The sequence below is a fragment of the Schistocerca americana genome, chromosome X, assembly GCF_021461395.2.
Source record: "Schistocerca americana isolate TAMUIC-IGC-003095 chromosome X, iqSchAmer2.1, whole genome shotgun sequence".
Lineage (NCBI taxonomy): Eukaryota > Metazoa > Arthropoda > Insecta > Orthoptera > Acrididae > Schistocerca > Schistocerca americana.
In genome coordinates, this window is record NC_060130.1 from 916,086,137 (window position 1) to 916,107,480 (window position 21,344).

At 37.8% G+C, this 21,344-nt stretch overlaps 1 long non-coding RNA gene across 1 annotated transcript; it reads right to left on the bottom strand.

Annotated features, from left to right (window-relative positions):
- Positions 1–1,037: 1,037 nt before the first annotated feature.
- LOC124554756 lies at positions 1,038–17,800 on the bottom strand. Its single transcript, XR_006968434.1, has 3 exons — positions 17,682–17,800; positions 17,513–17,608; positions 1,038–1,096 (listed from the first exon to the last, which is right to left on the bottom strand). It is a non-coding gene; the product is annotated as an uncharacterized LOC124554756 (long non-coding RNA).
- Between the last annotated feature and the right edge of the window lie 3,544 nt (positions 17,801–21,344).

Below are 21,344 nucleotides of genomic sequence, written 5' to 3' on the forward strand. Positions count from 1 at the left end.
GAATTAGGGAAGAGATGGGATCGAGACAGAAGGAGAGAGATCAGTGGACGAGGATAGCAATAGCAGATAAATCATTCTCAGTTTCAGGGCAAGGTACATGTGACAGACATACAATGGGGCAGCTTTGAGCAGGCTAGGATTTGAGGAGACTACTGTGAGAACAACAAAGCTGATGTTCCATAATTAATCTAAAGTGAGAAACCAAATAAATATGAAGCTAAGAAGTGGGAGTGCAAAAATTAATGTCATCAAGTGACAAAGACAAGTCATTTGAAGGAAAATGTTTTGAAGTTATGTGTTTAAGTTCTTTTTCCATTGAGTGTGCACAGCTGTGAGTCGCTATCTCTAACTGTTATTTGCTTTCTTCATTGTATAAATTAATTACATAATCTGATAAATAATATCTGTATCTTCATCAGGAGGAAAATTTAGTGAGTTTTCTACTTAAGAATGCATGCAGATAAATCCATAGATCTCTTGATCATCAAATCCCTCTAGCTATTTTTCACATTGCTACTTCTTGATGGGAATAGCTGCTCAAGAGCTGGAACTGGATACACTTCCCTAGAAGTTGAAGACAGTGTTAATTATTTCCATAAGTTGTGATAATTCATTAATGTTCTTAAACTAGGACCCACCCTTTCTACAGAATTTAAATGTGGTATGTATTGGTGATGTGGCCATTATGGATATTTTGTGTCTTCTTTAAATATGGAACAGTGAGATCATTTTCTAAAATCAGTAAGTTGAAATGAGAGAGAAGCCCTAACATCAGGATGTCTACTGACTTATCATTTGATAAGAGGATGACCTTCTACAGCTTGATATGTGGTGATAAGTCATCTTCCAAATAACTGAAAATATAATTATGAAGTGGTAAATTAAATTAAACTCAAAAAATATTCATCACATTCATAATACATTTATTCACATAATATTATACTTTAACAAATGTCTTATAAAGTAGTCATATTTAGATGAAACATGAACACACTGCAAACTTTGTTTATTTCTTCTTAGAATATCTTGATTTTTCGCTCAGCTTCTGATTGTACAACTTTATTTCCCTCCTGACGCAAGACTCCAAACAATTTGACTGAAACCCAATAAGACAACAATTATGTTTCAGATCCCATATTTGTGGAAATACAACAATAACTTGGTGGTTACAAACCCTTACACATGGTATTATTAACAGAAAGTATAAAATTCAGAAAAAAGATGGTTAAATTGTTTACCAGTTATCAGTAGATACATAGTATAATGCAAATTGACATAAGCTACTAAGCCAAAACCAGCCATACACTTTTACAAAAAAGTAATGTTATTGAGAATAGGGTGTTATATGATAGACAATGTACAATCATTACTTGTACTATAAATGATGCTGCAAGTTCACATGATGTCAGTTGATTGGAAATCAGCAGTTTTTCACTAACAAAACAATAAAAGTGTGAGGAACTATTGTTGTTGGATACTTAGTGCATATTATAACATGTTAATGAAACTAGAACCACAGAAAGTATACTCACATTCTCTTTATCTGAAAAGTATAAAAATAGTTTCCATTGTCATAAATGAGGGACTCAGGGTGAGGAAGCTAAGATGAACCACCCCAAATAAATCCAGAACAAGTAAATATATCGAAGTGCAGGTTTTGCTAAGTTATAATGGACAACAAGGCAAAAAATATTCATGGGACCTCTACTTCCTTTATGGGACAGTTGTTCACAAGGATTTTATGTTGCTCTTTAACAAGTTCTTCAGATTTTATGTTACTTAAGTCCTCTTTAAGGCTCTTTGCAGTACAACACACAAAATATGTTATTCCATTAAAACAATAAAAAACTCACTGTCACATCTCTGTACCTATGAAGATCTAAAAATTTCTTACTAATGTCATAAAATTTGCCACAATTTCCTCTATAACTTAGTGCAAACTCCATCTTGACAAACCTACATATTTTTTGTATATTTGGGGTTGACCACTTATTGGCCATTTAAAATTACTTGGTAGCTGATGTCTCTCACTTGCCACTATGGTGTTACCATATCAGCCACCAGCTACTGCTCAGTTATGGGTAACACATAAACATAACAAGTTACTTCACAAATGGAGTTAATGTGGAACATGGAACAATGTTAGAAGTGGCCCCCAAAAGGTATGTCAGAAATGTGAGATGCTCTGTTGAGAACTGATTTTCGGTGACCAATGACTTAACTGTGGCAGGACATGCATTTTGTATCCCTGAATTTAAACTCATATCTTAAGCTAAGCGTACCCTCATGATCTGTAATGCATCCAAGAAAGCGATAGTCAATATTCAGCAGTAGAACTAAAATTGTGATCTCTTTGTTCATAGTTATTAAAGATAACATCTATAAGCAAAGAGAAGACAGGAAAAGTTCAGTTTCAGTGCTAAAAGCAAACTGTAATTTCTGCTCTCATTGGTTACCTGAACCTATCCTCTCACTATCTACATGAGCTGCTATCTTAGCAATGGATGAACAATCCTGGTTGGCACTTGGCTACATTTTATGAACAACACAGGCATATTCCAGATGAAAAAATTATGATAGGTAGAAAAAAAGAGTGAATAAGAAAGTCAGTATGATGCTGAAAATGATGTGTCAAAGAATTAAAAACAAAAAATTACATTTAAAGCAATTATTTGAATAAAAATGATCATCAAATTCTTTTAATTAAAATTAGAAATAAAAAAAAAATTCACATCATTTGATGAAATTCAAACATAGGACCTTCAACATGGCAGGTTATTATGCTAACTGTTGCACTAAACTATAACACTGAGTCATGTTGTATTTTTGAGTAATTATCCAGTCTCAATTATAAATTGCAACTTTCAGAAACTCTGTTCCATGTAATGTTGTGTGAAGCTTATCTAATGTAAGCTGATCTCTGTGATTATGATAACTGCACATATGATACTGAATCACACCTTGTCCAGAGGTATCCATTAGTGTTTAGTTAGTGCTGTGTATTAAATGTGTGTCTTTCATTAGCATCATTATATGTGTGTGTGTGTGTGTGTGTGTGTGTGTGTGTGTGTGTGTGTGTGTGTGTGTTGTTTGAGGTGTGATTATCATGTATCACAAAATATGAAATGAAAGTGCCAGACCCGTGATTTGGGATCCTAGCACATCAAGAAAGAATGCCAAACAGGGAACTGAAAGTGATATTAAAAAACTAAAAACCCACCTCGATTGCAAAAAAAGCACCTAGTGTTAAGTGTTAACCCAAGTTTCGGCGTAGATAGCTATACCTTCTTCAGAACAACAATAAAACCCACAAGTGCCTAAGAAGACCTTTGTCAATGATTAAAAGAACACCATAGCTATACATTTATAAACGAAAAAGAAAAGGAAAACACACACAGTACATATGTACAAAGTCAAAACCACTACTTAACTTAATGGTGTACGCTCCACCTCACACCGGCCTATGTTCGATGGGCTATGACCCGCCATAAACTGCAGCTACAAATGGTCACTCACTTACAAGCCTCAAGGCTTGTGGGTTTTATTGTTGTTCTGAAGAAGGTGTAGTTATCTATACTGAAACCTGGGTTAACACTTAATACTAGGTGCTTTTTTTGCAATCAAAGCGGGTTTTTAGTTTTTTAATATATTAACCAACTGGCAGTTTGCCAATGACAAGCAGTTCAGGCATGATGCGCACTCTGATTAGAGGAAACGAGCTCCATCATGTGAAATGTCAACTCTCAAGCAATTCTAATCAGGTCATAGATGTCTCACACTACATTTCCTAGTACAACTCAAAGAGTATGATTTTCATTATTTACACTGCTTGATCATTTCAATCAGTACTTTCAATCTTTTTATGTAAATGTGACTCCCTGTAACAGTAGTCAAAATAAATGAGTGTAGAAGAATGAATTATAGTTAGTTAGTTGTAAATGAAGAAACTGATTGACAGGATAAGAAAGAGGCATAGTAGTGCTACAGGCCAAAAAATTAGTGCAGATTCATGACAACACATCCACAAGTCAAGAATGTTATTTGAGTAATAGTACACATTACTTTGCATATTAACCATATTTACATTTGTTCACTACCTAATAACATGTAGATTTTTTTCTGAGGACCTATTACTCCTTTTGAGGCAATTACTTCACACACTACCATCTACTACATGTTCATTAATACCTACAAACCAAATATGTGACTCATTTATGTGCTGCCAGTTAAAAAATACCAAGTCATATGGGGCTACACACTAAATATTTCACTATAATATGTGCATAAAGAATAATCATTTTCAGACAGCTGTCCAAACATAAAATTACATACAGTTTATACAGTTATTGTACTGTTTTTGATGTGGGCAAAATGTTTTACTGTATGTGTATCAGCTTCTTCAAAATGAATGAACAGTGCTATAAAATGGCAAGACTTTTGATGGGCCCACAATCCCAAAGAACATTCACCACAACAAAAACCTGCTATCACCACATATTCAGAATGCTGTACATTGATGTATTTTGTGCACAAATTACACTTTGAAATATTATGAAGATCTGACTGGAGATTATTGAAACTTCCTTCAGATAGAAGTTCATTACAGATAACTGGATTACCTGCAAAAATTCCAAGGCTATCATTAATGTCTGCCAAGTTATGCAGGTAAAACAAGAACAGCAAGAGTTCCCTCACATTTCTCTGGTGCACATCTGAAGTTCCTTCTACATCTGTCAGTAACACTCCACCCAAGGAATCCTTTATTGAGTAACATATTTCATTAACACCTCATATGATAACATTTTCATTAATAAGAACTGGTGCAGTATTACATCAAATGCTTACTGAAAGTAAAAAAAAAATACTGCATCTACCAAACTGCCTTGATCCATGGCTTTTAGGGTGTAAGAGAAGCATGATTGATGTTTTAGAAATACTTGCTGGTTCATAAGGAGAAAGTCATTCTCTTTCAACTCAGAATATGTCCTAAGATTCGAAGACAGAGGGATGTTAATATTAGACAGTAGGTTGGGTGACTCTATTTACTACCCTTCTTATAGATCGATGTTACTTGTGCTTTCTTCCAACTATGAGACAGTTTTTTATTCAAAGGATCTATGTTATACAATGGATAAGAGAGGATCCAACTGAGTTGCAAATTCTGTGTATAATCTGACAGAGATTTCACTGGATCATGTTCCCTTGTTCAGTTTCAGCAGTTTCAACGACTTTCAACATCACTTACACTAGTATCTACACCACTCATCATTGCAGTGGCATGAACATTCAACTGATGCAGTACATTTGGTTCTTTCTCTATGAAAGAACATTTTAAAATGTAATTCAGCAAATTTTTATTGAAATTTCTCATATTTAGGGATGGGAATGAGCAATCTGTATCTGCTTTGAAGAAACTTTTAGTGGCCTGGATCACATGCAGTACAATTTATTTCTGATGACTGGTTTCAAAAGCCTGTCATCTTCCGATCTTAAAAAAAATGTTTGTTGTTATAAGTCCTGTCCCATTATGAATGTATCACACATACCATGTTCACATAGTGTATAGTATGTAGCACATTCCGCACAGGTATGTTAAAAATAAAAACAGGTGTGTCACAAATAAAGACAATACAGTTAAAAAGCACCTTGTGCAATTAGAGATATCCAAACACATAACTTTTCACTGATACTTGTTACATGTTGAATTGAGTAACAGTGTACATTTGTGCACATGTTTACATTTACATGACAAGTTAAATACCTCATGGATCCACATTCTTTGAAGTACACAACCCTCTCCCATCCCCCTCTCCCCCCACACCCCACCCCCATCCTACAGAAACAAATCTTTGGAAACTGATCTCACATTCTGCCACACCAAACAAGCAAATGTTGAACCATGTATTTCAAAGAATGTTGATCCAGGATGTATTTAACGTGCCATGTAAATGTAAACATGTGCAGAAATGAACACTGTTCTGCAGTTCAACATCTAACAGCCATCAGTGGATTGTTACATGTGTGGACATCCCTAGCTACAGAGGTGCTTTTTAACTATATTGTTTTTATTTTTGACAAACTTGTTTCAGTTTTTAATAAATCTGTGTCGAATTTGCTGCATACTATTCACTATAATGTCAACATGGCATGGGTGATACAATGATAATGGAACAGGATATATAACACAAGATCAGAATATGACAGTATTAACTGTTGAAACTGGTCATCAGGAATAAATAGTATTGAATGCAATCTTGGCCATTAAAAGTTTCTTCAAATTTTCTTTGTTACTCTCTTTTTTGATTCATTTGTTATCCATGAGTGTCTGGACACTTTGAAGCCACTGACAGCTTTCACATAAAACCAGAATTTATTTGGTTTTTGAAAGAGGTCTGTCTATAAGGCTCTGCTGAAGTAGTCACTGAAGGTTTCATGGACTGCCTGTTGGACAAAGAATAGCATTTAATTTAGCATCTTTCATCATTAGCCTTACACTTTTTATATCCTATCGTGTAGTAATGAATTCATCTCTAGATATTTTTCAGAGATTGTTTACTGAAAGGCAAGGGAAAGTGCCCTGACCCCCAGACTCACCCTGCCACCCCCCCCCCCACCCCCCCAACTCAAACACCCCAGCATCTCCAACAGAAAAATCTACAGAAACTGATCACATTCTGCCCCACCACTCAGACAAATGCATCAGTTCAATATCAGTTTGAAAAAAGCTAGAAAACAAAATGGGTACTGACTACTCACACGTGTACCCAGAGCCATCTGCTACGAAGTCTCAAAGTATGTAATCATTAAGGGCACAAACAACATGGGTTGCGCTCCCACCCCTTCCAGTACATATCCTGGGAATGCTTTTATGTATACCATTGTTTTACTAGGTGCCATTCATACACATTCATTGTTTGGTTAACTAATTTTCTGAACTTCAACCATAGTTTCTCTCCTTGCTCATACCCAGAACTATTTCTTATCTCTACCCTGAGATAGGACACTACCAGATCTTTATCTGCTTTACTGAACATGTAAATCTAAGTACTTGTTTTAGTTTCTGTGTGTACTTTGGTAACCATTGCCCCTATGACTGCCTTATGCTCACTGACACCAATTTCAATGTGAACAGCCCTAAAAAAAACTCAGATCTATTTAACATCATTAAATCAAATGTATTCCCGTCAGGAGTGGACTTCCTAACTATCATCCTCAAGCAGTTTTCTGAGACAGTATTCAGTGTTGTTTCACAGGATGTCTTGTCACATCTAGTCAGTTATTTGATGATTAAAGTTTTGTCTGGGGGTGACAGTACAATTTGGAAGTGTATGTATTCGTGAGCTGAATTTTGTCTAAAATTTCAATTACATTTGAGGGTGAGTTTGAAGGTTGATAGATGACCCAAGTTATAAGTTTATGCCAACTCTTGATGTTCATTCTTGCTCAATGTTCTTGCACACAGTTTAAATTTCAGTCTCAATGGAGTTGACTTTCTTGTCTACTGCTCTGAATACACCATATCCAGTTCTCATTAGCCTATCCTTTTTGTATACATATTGATTTATCCCAAAAGTCTCATTGCTGTGAACTTCACAAATTACATTCAGTTTCTGAGTTCAGCATCTCATTACATATGACACAATCTTTGGAAGCTGACTCATTCCACCAAACACCAGTAAATAATCTTAGTATGATTACACTTTGCCTAAGAATAGAAGTAGTACCATAAGTACAGTAATAAGTGGGTTTATTTATTTCGAGTCAAAAACATTACAACAATATTTACAATATATACAATATAACAAATCAGGTCAAATCATAAAAGAACAAACTAAACGGTATTAGCCCAAAATTGTGCAACGGCAGCAGCATTGTCTGAAACATCAACAAGCTCTTGTGTGGAACATGATACAGGACATCTAGGACAGTTAATTAAATGTTTGGTTGTCTGTTCTTCTCCGCAGTCACACAAGGTGGAAGATTCCTTCATGAAGCCCCATTTAAACAGATTGTCCTTAGTTCGTCCGACGCCACTCCTGAGCCGATTTAGAGACTTCCACACTGTCCAGACTTGATTTCCACCAGGAGGAAGGGTCTCAGAAGGAGTCATCCAATCGTTACTGTCAGATTTTGCTGTCCACTGAGATAGTCTGGCTGCTCCAGTCCGACCGGTGAGGGGTGTAGTAGTTCTCATGAAGCTCCTCCTAGATTTGAGTCTACTAATTGGTAGCTGGTATCCATGTAGCAGGTGATCGGTGTTATGATCTGCTTTATGTCTCTCAAGTTTGGCTGCGACTTCACGCCTTATGTCTGGAGGAGCAATACCTGCTAGTTTATGGAGTTTATCAATAGGTGTAGCTTTGAGGCATCCCGTTACTGTCCTGCAGGTTTCGTTCAGGGCCACATCAACCTGCTTTGCATGAGATGACTTGTACCATACAGGACATGCGTATTCAGCTGCGGAATAACACAAGGCCAAGGCTGATGTTCTTAGTAGTTTGGGATCTGCACCCCAAACGCTGCCAGTGAGCTTCCGCAGGATGTTGTTACGAGCAGCAACTTTCTGCTTGGTGTTAGTGCAGTGTTTTCTGTAGGTCAACGTTCGATCTAAGGTGACACCCAGATATTTGGGGTAGAAACAATGTTCAAGCTCTTGATCTTCCCAAAACACTGTAAGTTTTCTATAGGCCTCTCGATTGCGTAGGTGGAAAGCACAAACTTGAGTTTTAGCAGGGTTCGGTCTTAAGTTATTGACTCTGTAGTACTCAGATAGGTCCTTGAGAGCAACAGTAAGCTGGTTTTCTACTGTGTCAAAATCTCTGGCTTGTGTGACTAAGGCAAGATCATCTGCATAGATGAAACTCTTTGTAAGAGAAGGTTGAGGCTGGTCATTTGTAAATATGTTGAACAATATGGGGGAAAGGACACTACCCTGAGGCAAGCCATTCCTTTGACTTCTCCATCTACTCTTTCTTCCTTGGAACTCCACATAGAATCGCCGGTTTTCCAAAAGTGTCTGCACAGTTCTGGTGAAATTAATGTCTCTAGTGATGTAATAGACTTTGTGCAATAATTGTCGATGTTGAATGGTGTCATATGCTGCTGTGAGATCCACGAAGACAGCCCCGGAAATGTATCCTTTCTCATATCCCTCTTCAATATGTTCAGTCAGATTAAGGACTTGTGCTGTACAATTCTTTCCAGGTCGGAAACCTGCTTGTTGAGGTATGAGTTGTTTTTCAACAATGGGAGTGAGTCTATTTAGCAACATTCTTTCATAGATTTTATACAAATGGCAAAGGAGCGAAATCGGTCGGTAGTTCTTGGGATCAGCTGCACCCTTTCCAGGTTTTAGTAAGGGAATAACTTTAGTTTTCCTCCAGATGGCAGGGATCTGTTTCCGCTTCAGACAACCATTATAGAATTGCAGAAGCCATCTTTCCGTGATGGGACCAAAATGTTTAATTTGCTCAATCATTAGGTCGTCTAGACCAGGCGCTTTACCATTTTTGCATTTCTGAATTGCGGTTCTGAGTTCTTGTAAGATGAAGTCATTTGATATATGGTTGTTTTCACGTTCAGGTTCTCTTTTGAGTTTTGTTCTATCTTTAGAACAATTGACCCTTCCATTCTGAACTAGATGATGAGCAATTTGATCTGGTGCAATGTTTGCATGGCCATGATTGTGGACAGGGTCGTTGTTCAGGCGTCGCAGCAACTGCCAGGCTTTCTGACTGCTTTTAGACATATCAAGGTTCTCGAGTAGCTCTATCCATCGTTCTTTTTTGGATTTGGCTAAGGCTGAGGATAAATTTTGGCCAGCAGTTAAGGTTTCAATGCTGTAAGGATTATCATTGAAAAGTTGGATATAGTTATGTAGATGCTTCACGGATTCTTCTGTCAAGCCAGGTATGTAGTTAACTCGACAGCCTCTGGGAGTTGAGAGTCTTGAGCATCTTTTCACGGCTTCTACAAACTCATCATAGTTGGAAACTGAGGGTTCTATGCGTGAAACTTCTGAGTCAAGGAGATCAGCAAACTTCTGCCAGTCTGCTTTCTTGAAATTGTATCGCCTTCGGAATGATGTGATTCTAGGAGTAATGGCTGCAAACACTTGGCAGCCTATGGGGCGGTGTTGAGTATTTGGTATCGGATTTAGAACAGTTTTTCTGCATTGGTGAGCTATGTTCTCGCTAACAAAAATTAAGTCGGGGTTATACCCACGTTTCCAACGCCCACTGTTAAAAGATGGTGGGAGTTTATTATCATGGACAAGATTAAGATGGTTGGTATCAGCCCAAGTCAAAACTGCTTCACCATTACTGTCGTTCTCAGCATAACCCCAAACACTGCTATGACTATTGAAATCTCCAACAATAAAGTGAGCTTGTTGATTGGTGTAGTTGTCTGTAGGTGAAAATTGGAAATCTGCTCCTGGGGGTTTGTAAATTGACGACACAATACAACCATTCAGTTCTACAGACAGTATTTCAATATTGTTGAATTCTGTAAGTGAGGTAGAGAGAACAGCTATATCGTTCCTCACAAAGATAGCACTGCCATATTGTCTATGGGGTCGCTCAGCTGCCAGTTTCATCCCAAGGATTTTTGGTCTTCTCATGGTGTCATCTCGATGGGTTTCTTGTATACATAAAATATCACACCTAGGTTCCTTGGCAATATGTTGCAGGAGTTCTTCTTTGGCAACAGACAATCCTTCTATGTTGATTGATACAATCACAAGGTGAGGTCTTGATAAAGACCTTTGGTTTCCATTCATAGTGAAACCTATAATGCAATGCTTTTGGAATGCTGACGTTCAGTTCAGTACTGGAGAATCTAGTCCAGTACCTATGCAGGGGCACCACGTGCAGGAGTCAGCTTAAGTGGGTGTGAAAATGATTATGGGTTTGTTGAGTGATGCACAATGGTATTGGCAAACAGATATTCTTCATATGTATTGTACAGTTTGAGTTTCAGAAGACATAAAACTGGACATTCACATAAAATTGATATTAAGGAAGGTGAATGGAAGATTTGGATGTGTAGGAAAGGTTCTGGAAAAGTGCAATGTAACAGAAAAAAATCACATACAAGACAGTATTGTGACAAATTGTAGAAAAATGTTCCACTGCTTACCAAACTGGCATGAGAACTTACTTCAAAGGAATTCAGATACACACCGCCAGGATTGTGACATGTTGGTATAGCACATACAAAAGTGTAACAGAAATACTCAGGTAACAGGAGTGCAAATTCTTGGAAGGAGGACAAAATAGTTGCTGTGAAACCCTGTTGTGTTAATTTACATAATATGGGTATAAAGAAGACATTTATACTTCTGCCACCCTAGCTTGCATACAGGGATCATAAGAATAAGATAAGAGGTATTGGTGTGTGTATAGAGACATATAAAAAGTCATTTTTAGCTCACGCAACACACCAGTTCAATATGACAAAAAATCAGTAATATCGTTACAGAGCAATCTGTGCTACACACTGTACAATTGTTTTGAGAGTATATATGTAAATATAGCCTTTATGAAGAAATTAAACTACTAATAATTTAACAAGCTGCACGCCCACAAATAGTTGACTGAATTACTCAGTAAACTCATTCAAACTAAAAAGAGGAATAAAGGAAATATACACTTAGGTGACAAAAGTTATAGGATAGTGTTATTCACATAGACAGATGGCATTAGTATCACATATCCAAGGTATAAAGAAGTGGTGCATTGGTGGAAATATCATTTGTACTCAGGTAATTCACGTGAAAAGGATCCAAACTTGATTGCGGCCTCATGACAGGAATTAACCGACTTCAAACGCAGAATGGTAGTTGAGGCCAGATGCATGGGACATCCCATCTCAGATATTGTAAGGGAATTCAATATTCTAAGATCCACAGTACAAATAATGTGCCAAAAGTACCAAATTTCAAGCATTACTTCTCACAGTGGACAATGCAATGGCTGACGGCCTTCACTTAATGACTGACAACATCGGCAACCTCATGACAGGAATTAACCGACATCAAACAAAGAAAGGTAGTTGAGGCTAGATGCATGGGACATCCCATCTCAGATATTGTAAGGAAATTCAATAATCTAAGATCCAGAGTATAAAGAATGTGCCAAAAGTGCCAAATTTCAAGCATTACTTCTCACAATGGACAATGCAATGGGTGACAGGCTTCACTTAATGACTGACAACATCAGCATTTGCATAAAGTTGTCAGCACTAAGAAAATAGCAGCACTGCTTCATATAACTGCAGAAATCAATGTGAGACATATGACAAAAGTATCTACTAGGACAGTGCTGTGAAATATTGGTGTTAATGGGCTATGGCAGCAAACGACCTTTGCTAACAGCACAAAATAGCCTACAGTGGCACTCCTGGCCTTGTGGCCATATCAGTTGGTCTGTAGATAACCAGTAAACCATGGCCTGATCATATGAGTCCTCAGTTTAAGAGCTGGTGGTAGGATTCATGTGTGGTGCAGACCCTCCAATGTCATGGACCCAAGTGGTCAACAATGCATTATGCAAGCTGATGATGACTCCATAATGGTGTGGGTTGCATTTACATGGACTGGACTGGGATCTCTGGCAGTCTGGCTACTTGGAGACCATTTGCAGCCTTTCATGGATGTCATATTCCCAAACAACAACACAATTGTTATGGATGACAGTGCATTATGCAGTTGGTTTGAAGAACATTCTGGACAGTTTCAGTGAACGTTTTGGCCACTCAGAGTGCCCAAAATGAATGCCCTCAAACATTTATGGGACATAATTGGGAGTTCAGGTCATACAAAAAATTCCGGACTGGCAACACTTTTGCAATGATTGACAGTTACAGAGGCAGAATGGCTCAATATTTCTGCAGGCGAATTCCAATGATTTATTGAATCCATGCATTGTTGAGTTGCTGCACTATGCCAGGAGAAAAGAGGCTGACGTGGTGTTAGGAGGTATCCCATGACTTTTGTCAACTCAGTGCACTTTAGTATGGAAGGAAGAGGGACCCAATTCTGTGGGAAAAAGGATCGTAATGCATAAATAAAACAAAAAGTATTTAATTACATAGAAGAAACAAAATGTAAAGATGGTCAGACAAGAGACTAGCACATGTGTACTGGATTCCACTAACTCAGATTAGAAATACAGTGATGCAACACAAAATGAATGCAAGGAAGATTATTATAGTTACTTGTACATTGAAAATTTCTACTACACTATTGTAAAATGTGTGAAAAAGTAACTCATACTTGACATGTTGATACTTTTATCACAAAGTCCATTTGAGCTTACATTACACTTTCAGGTGCATCTAATTGTCATTGGGGAAAAAAATTAAAAGAGGAAGGTGCAGCACATGGCACGTTTCCATTCCATGTCGCATCACATGATAACACATGTGGTATATGCAAAAATACCGTGCATTATGAAATATGCAAAAAGTTCACTATGAATTCTGTGTGATTGCCATCCTTTTGACATCAGAAAATATTTCCCACAATGTCTAGCCACCCACGGAAAGTGCATCTGCAGTGTTGAAAAATCCACTGACCAGTATGCTGAAGGTCTTACTAAGGCCTTCACAGATAGTCAGTAGCCTAGAAATCTAGTTCACGAACAGATATTCCATGCCTTCTCCATAAATGCTTCTAATCCTTTAACCACACTCATGAAACCAACTAAAAATGAGGAACATCCTCATTACCAAAGATCACGCTGAACTAGAATAACTTAGCTACATTCTTTACCAGGGCTTACGTTGCCTATTATTGCTGTGAAAGCACTCCTATCATATACCAGCTCAGTTGTAACTTTCACATAACCTTTTATGTTGGCATGGCTATGAACCATTTATCCAAACAAACAAGTAGCCACCACCAAACTGTGACTGAGAGCAGGGTTGACTAACCAGAGGCAGAACATGCTGCTTAGTGAAGTATGCTCAATGCTCAAGTTGAACATCTCATTCATAACCTATGCCATCTGGATCTCCCCCTCTCAAATATCTTCTTCTCTGAATGGGAGTTGTCTCTATAACACATTCTATAAACTCACAATCCCCCTGAACTCTTTCTCCACTAGTTCCTCTCCCAGACCCATGTCCATCTCCATCCCTTGTCTTGTGAATGATTGTAGGATCACTTCACCTGGTACAATAATAAAATGTAGAGTGAAGAAGTCCCCTTTCTGCAGTTATGTAACATACACAACCCCTCCCCCATGCCCCCTTTCTACAACAGAGCAGTCTCACCACTGACACATCTCTGTACCATGCCCTGTAACTCCCTCCCTCCATTGATACGGTTATCAGCCCCCCTTCACTCCACCATCTTCTCCCCTCACCTACATTCTCCTCTTCCCCAATCCACTCGTCACAGCCCTTTGTTCCAATCAAGCAGCACTGCCAGTATGAGATAGTTCCCTGGGACAATGCAGCTGTATTCTAGATTATTCGTCTACAAAAAACATTATCTGAAAACCTAGTAACATTTTTAGATTTGTTTATGCACTCATCAACTGAGCAGGGTGGCAACCAAAGTATAAGTTGTTACCATTAATCCTTCCTTTACTTCTATTCACCTCAGGGCTTTTCATTATCATATTGAAATAAGTAATGATTGTATGAAAGCATTTTGTATGTTCTTACAGACATGTCCAAAAGAACAGACACCACGTGGAACCCGCAGCTGTGATACATTATATGTACATTGAAGGTGGAGGTGCGGAGAAAGGAAAGGGAAATGGTTACTGAAGTCAGCTGCATCTGGACATGTCCAAACGAACAGACACCAGGCATTCATATAACAAATTTGCCTAGATGGTCAATGGATCCACCTTCTTCAGTGTGGGTGCACAAGTATGTCCTACCTCCTGCGGGAATATCAGAGTAACAAGCATTATGGAGATGGACAGGGACTGTGGGTAAATAGCACTTGGTGGAAGTGTGGATTGGCTGTGAGGCATGCTGAGACAGTCTGAGCAGTTATGATAACACTTTTTCACGCATCTGCCTAGTAAGCAGATGAACCTGGGTTCCTGTCCTGGTGCGGTACATTTTTTCACTCATAACAGATCACAGCTGATTCCATGTAATATCCTGATGCAGCAGACATCAGTAATCCCTTCCCTTTCCTTTCTCCCCATCTCCAACTTCAATTTACATATACTAATTATTGTGCATACTCTCTACAATGATATTGTCTTTTATTTCATACAAGTGCATCTACTCTTTCATGGTATTTCTAAAATATTAAAATAGTGAGTCTACATTTTTGTAAGTTGGAAAAGTACTTTTATCTTATACTCCACACCCTTAACTCAAAGATATATAGTGAGGTACAAACAAGGGGAAGTTGACAATCCTCAGGTACTATTTTTAAAAAATGTTCAGACTTTGGTCTCCAACATTCCACATTATCTGACAATTTCACTTGTGAGATTATAAATTCCCATTAGTATATATATTGCATTAGTCTTAACTAAATAATTACTTGTATATAGACTCATTTTAGCTTCTTCTGGTTTAAACTTGGTTACACTTACAATAAATTAGTAGGTAGAAAATGTAAATAATATTGCTGATAGAGCAAGAATACCTCTTTCTAAAGCTGTAGCTTTTGTATGCTCTCAGTAACAGTAAGATGATCATATAATGTCCCTGTTTGGTTGCATACAAGTAAAACGAAAATTAATATTAGAATTTAATATATCATACAAAAAAAAAATTATGGAGGTAAGTCTAATATAACATGTGTGTATGTGTGTGTGTGTGTGTGTGTGTGTGTGTGTGTGTGTGTGTGTGTGTGTGTGTGTGTCCACATGTTGATACTAATTTAAAAAAATTTTATGTCAGTAATTCCTTGACTGGAAAAAATTCACTGATGACCTTCAATAGACAGAGCAATGAGGCAGCATTCTGTTAGTCTTTCAGTGTTAGAGTAATAAACTAATCACTTTTCCAGTCACAAATCAATTCAGAAAATCTGAAGAATGTATCACCAGAATGAATTTTCACTCTGCAGTGGAGTATACAATGGTATGAAACTTCCTGGCATATTAAATCTGTGTGCCAGACCAAGATTTGAACGCAGAACCATTGCTTTCACAGGAAAGTGCTTCAGCAACTGAGCTACCTAAGCATGACTCATGTATGACCATTCCTCACAGCTTTACTTCTCCCCATACCTCATCTCTCACCTTCCAAACTTCACTGAATCTCTTCTGTGAAACTTGCCAGACCAGCAATTCTGGAAGAAAGGATATTGCCCAAACGCGTCTCCATAACATCCTTTCTTCCAGGAATGCTAGTCCTGCAAGTTTCGTAGGAGACCTTCTGTAATGTTTGGAAGGTAGAAGATGAATTACTGGCGGAAGTAAAGCTGTAAAAATAGTGCAAGAGTCATGTTTGGATAGCTCAGTTGGTACAGCACCTCCCTTTGAAAGGCAAAGGTCCCAAGTTTGAGTCCTGGTGTAGTACACATTTTTAATCTGACAGCATGTTTCAAACGTCACCGTTTTCTTAAGATAGAAGGAAGTGTGCGACTTAATGTCCCATTGATGATGTGGTCTGTATGCATGGTATATGCGCTTCTCTGCAAATTTATATTAAGTTACTTTGTGTCGATAAATTTTTGAGAGGAAATCTGTTATTTTTTCTGCTCCACGTGTAGAAAGATACCTGCAACAAAATAGTCCAATAGACCTCATTCCTGTTATATTCTTAAACGCAAAAACTAGAGTGAAACAATGTATCACACAATTATTTGTCATGAATATCTACTAGATAATGAGAATCATTTACACCTGAGCCCTGCATTAGACCATTTTTCCATATAGCATACACGATAAAATAGCACAAACTGAAATATGACATAATACATTTGTTACAGAAACAATAAATTTCTTCTGCAAATACGTGCAGTTTCCGTTCACAGAGATAATAATGAACATGTTGTTACAGAATGTCTAAGTAAGTGGAACACTACATTCAAAATAAGATTAAAGACATATGCTTGTATTACATTTAGGGCGTGCTCGACATTGAGTTATCCTAATTTTTCTTTACGAGTTTAGCTCACAAGCTGATTATATAATTCCCGTTATTTCGAAAGTCATGCATTCTGTTCTTCGTTTTGTATACTTTGCTGAAGTAAGTTACATCAGAAAATTTTTTGCATTAGTCAAAGTTTGCCTATTAATGATCACCTTATTTTTAAAAATCTTGTCTTTTACTTCACAAAATGTTCTAATCTGAGGGGTCCCGGTGTAAAGGACACACTGATGTATTCAGAATCAGTTATGTCCAAAATGGTATTAAACAGGGCTGTAATGGCGCTACAAATAATTGTAATATTATTTGTAGCGACAAACAACACCCCTACCAGTAGCTCGCAAAATGCGTGAATAGTAGGTAGTAAAAGGATTGATGAACATCGTACATGAGTTTAGCAAACAGAACAATGTACATTTTTGCGACTAATAATTACCTCCTTGCGGGTCAGCTCCGGAATTCTAACGCTCTGAACACATTCTCGGAAACATTTCTCCGTAATCTTGATGTATTCATTTACAGCACGATTAAACTGCAAGAAATGAATTTTTTTATTGAAGACAAAAATTATTTAAATGCTTTCATTGATAATACATAATACTTACGGCCTCGTCATTGTTTCCAGACATGCTGGGAGTTGAGACAGTTAATATACAAGATTTACGTCCAAGCAGCAATATTCACCGCCGGCCACTGCCCAATAGCTTCGCGCTGAGAAAGAAGCGACAACACAGCACCTGAAGCGAAAAAGATAATACTAGCTGACAAAGTTTTCATTGCGTTTGCATTTACAGGATTTTCTGAGGCAAGACACTGCAACAAATAAAAAAAGAATCCATATGAATTTTATACAATACTTCAACGAATGAGAAACTAATCAGTGGTCATTAAGGAGCTTTCGCGTTTTGTTTCTATCAGAGGAATGTGACATGTTCTTCGACATTTGTTGATGTATAAGACGTAACTGATAACTGAATAAAGGTTTAAAATGATATGAAGACCGCGGCTGTAGACATTGGCAAGGGACAAGTTAGTTGCTTTGAGAAATTTCGCAGTAAAGTTTCAGTAAAACTTTATAAATCAGACACTTCAAGGTCATCTATTGTAATTTTTATTTTATTTAGGTAAGTCATTGTTTCCAAACTTTTGTACAGCAACGACATATTTTTAAAATATTCTATCGAACATTTTATGCTTAAAAATGCGTCAATAGTTACTTAACTCAGTTTACTTCCAAACTGAGTGCGTTTAAAAGGGGTTGTATTGATTTAGCTATCAATGTTTACTCGCTGGGCTAGTTAGGTAACAAAACATTACTGTGAAACCTCTCAAAACTACAGCTGTAAAATGTCCCAAATGTTTCAGTTTATTTATTTACACGAGTAGTTCCGCACAACCAAATTGAGGACCACATCTCCAAGGTCATGGAACGTGTCAGTAGGCTACATGAAATTACAACATAAAAGTAGTAACAAATAAAACAAAATGTTAAGAAACCAAAAAAAGTTAAGCCATAAGTATAAGTAGACATAATCAACAATGTAACAAGAACCGGCCAAATTTTCCATGAAACTCCTAGACAGAATACAAGTTGTGAGCCATGAGGAAACTCTGCAGTTACTATTTGAAAGTGTGTGGATTACTGCTACGATCTTTGAATTCTTGTGGTAGCTCATTGAGCATGGCTGCAACAGTGTACTGCACACCTTTCTGCACAAGAGTTAAGGAAGTGCGATCCAAATGCAGGTTGGATTTCTGCCTAGTATTAACTGAGTGAAAGCTGATAATTCTTGAGAATAATCTGATATTGTTAACAACAAACTACAGGGCAATGTCAAAATACCCAGACTAGTGAACAGGGGTCAATAAGAGGTTTGCGAACTTACAATACTGCCAGTGTCAGAGCCAAAAAAGCCTTTTAGAATGGGAAGAGTTACCCCAAAATATAATACCAGAAGACATGAGCGAATGTAAATAAGCTAAGTATACTAATTTTTGTGATGAACGATCACTTATTTCAGATACCGTTCGAATAGTAAAAATGGCAGCATTAAGTCTCTGAACAAGATCCTGAATGTGAGTTTTCCACGACAGTTTACTATCTATTTGAACACCTAGAAATTTGAACTCTTCAGTTTCACTAATCATATGCCCATTCTGTGAAATTTCTTGAGTTGTGTGTTAAAAACTGTAAAAACTGAGTCTTACTGTGATTTAACATCCGTTTATCTTCTATGACCCATGAACTTAGGTCATGAACTGCACTATTTGAAACAGATTCAGTGTTGCACACAACATCCTTTACTACTAAGCTAGTGTCATCAGCAAACAGAAATATTTTAGTATTACCCATAATACTAGAGGGCATATCATTTATATAAATAAGGAACAGGAGTGGCCCCAACACTGATCCTTGGGGCACCCCCCATTGTACCGTACCCCACTCAGACCCCACATCACAGCCATTCTCAACAATGTGAATAATGACCTTTTGCGTTCAAAACCTTTTGTTTAATCCATCCAATACCTCACAGAGAAAAGAGAATATAGCATTTTCAGTTGTTAAACGACTTCTGAAGCCAATCTGTACATTTGATAGCAAATCATGTGATATAAAATGATGAATTATCCTTACATACACAGCATTTTCAATAACTTTAGCAAAGACTGATGGCATAGAACCATGTTTAAAGTTATCTACATTATCCCTTTTACCCTTTTTATAAAGCGGCTTTACTACTGAGTACTTTAATCGTTCAGGAAACTGACCATTCTTAAAGGAAAAATTACAAATATGGCTAAATACAAGGCTAACATGTGCAGCACAGTACTTTAGTATTCTGCTAAGCACTCCGTCACATCCATAAAAGTCCTTAGACTTCAGTGAGTTAATTATTGACTAAATCTCCCCCTTGTAGTATCACAGAGGAGTATTTCAGACATTAATCTTGGAAAGGCATTTGCCAAGAAAGTTATATGATTTCCTGTAGAAATTAAATTTCTATTTAATTCACCAGCAATGCTCAGAAAATGATTGTACATATGTCTGATTAATCAGTAACATAAATATTTTTACTACAAACTGACTTTATATTGTCGAACTTGTGCTGCTGACCAGACCTTCTTTCACAACTGACCATATGGTTTTAACTTTATCCTGTGAATAGCTATTCTATTTGCATACCACATATTCTTTGCCTTCCTAATAACATTTTTAAGCACCTTACAATACTTTTTATAATGGGCTACTGTAGCTTGATTGTGACTACTTCTAACATTTTGGTATAATTCCAGCTTTGTTCTACACGATGTCCTTATCCCACTAGTCAGCCACCTGGGCTGCTTATTACTGATAGTAGCCCATTTAGAACATTCTAACGGAAAGCAACTCTCAAAGAGAATGAAAAAACGTGTTAAGGAAAGCATTATACTTATCATCTATGTTATCGGCATTATAAACACCTGCCACTCTTGTTCCTTAACGAGGAATTAATCTGATGGATTTTGCCATCTGAAGAACAACTCTTGCACCAATTGCTTCGACAGGAGGAATGTGGCGACCAGAGATCGTCTCAGTTCCTGCATCAGTTGTGGAGCCTCATGCAGCCTGACATGGTCCTGGACTCGGTGTTGCATACTATCTGGATGCGCAACCTCCTTGTGTAGGCGCAAGCAGTAATGGCTGTGCAGACAGATACGCAGTTGGATGCCATTGCAAACTTACCCAGTCCAGTATGTGACATGGTGGGAATGGCCCTAGACCATGGCTGCAGCAGCCTATGACACCGAACCCCCACCTGTGTGGTGGCACATACCCCCTGCAGCCAGCTCCTCAGACTCCAACCTACACCACATAGTGCAGACCTTGGCTGCCCAGAACTAGGCAGCACTCACCACACAGGTCAATCAGTTTGTGTTCTCACAGCCCGAGGGCAGCAGGCATTACAGCAGCAGCAGATATGCCTACAGGCAACCCAGCTTGTGCAATCGGTGATGCAGTAACAGCTGTTTTAATGGTACCCCAGTGACTGCAGAAGCACCTCCAAGTCGTTACTGTTGGTACCACACCTGTTTTGGCATCGAAGCGATCAGGTGTCACTCACCATGCTCACACTCAAATGCCAGCTGAGACTGGGCCGAGACATACCCAGCTGCAATGCCGTATCAGAGTGTTTGTTCATAGTGGAACAGGATTGTGGCTTGAGGCACCTGGTTAACACAGGTTAAGATTTATCCATTTTCCCTTAGATAATGTTAATAGACCATAG